Source organism: Plasmopara halstedii (assembly GCF_900000015.1).
Source record: "Plasmopara halstedii genome assembly, contig: Scaffold_555, whole genome shotgun sequence".
Lineage (NCBI taxonomy): Eukaryota > Oomycota > Peronosporomycetes > Peronosporales > Peronosporaceae > Plasmopara > Plasmopara halstedii.
The window spans coordinates 2,095,367-2,095,883 of record NW_020187475.1 but is presented as its reverse complement, the minus strand read 5'-3'; positions in this window follow the sequence as shown (position 1 = coordinate 2,095,883).

The following is a 517-nucleotide window of genomic DNA, read 5'->3' as shown; positions in this document are numbered from 1 at the left end:
TCCGACGAACCAGCGTGTATGGTATGGTCTTAACCAACCCATTTGGTTTCACTCTGACCCAGAGCTCTACTATGAACAAACACCACAAACTCTCACCGTCAACGCTCACCGTCAACGCTCACCGTCGCTGTCTTGGGATCTTGGGATGTGTCCTGAACCCCAACGTGGATTCCGATTGCACATATCGCGGGTTCTCGGGTTGCGCTCTTTAGTCGACTTCATGTGCGATAAGGCCATGTGGCCAAGTGAGTCGGACTTTGTCCAAAGATACTTCGACGTCACTCTTTCGTCTGTGGTACCCAGAACGCAGTTTCACTGGTTGCGCTCTCTGTATCGAGAAGCGACGCAGATTGCGAGTAGGCTTGGAGCCTGTGAGAAGTCGTCGACGGAAGAAGTCAGATCACAACAACGCACATTTCCGCACTTGGGCTGCACGAGTGGATCAAAGGTGTGTTTGATACCAGCGATTCCTAGAAGAGCTCTTCTTCGGGTTGTGTGGAAGACGAAGGCGCCAAAA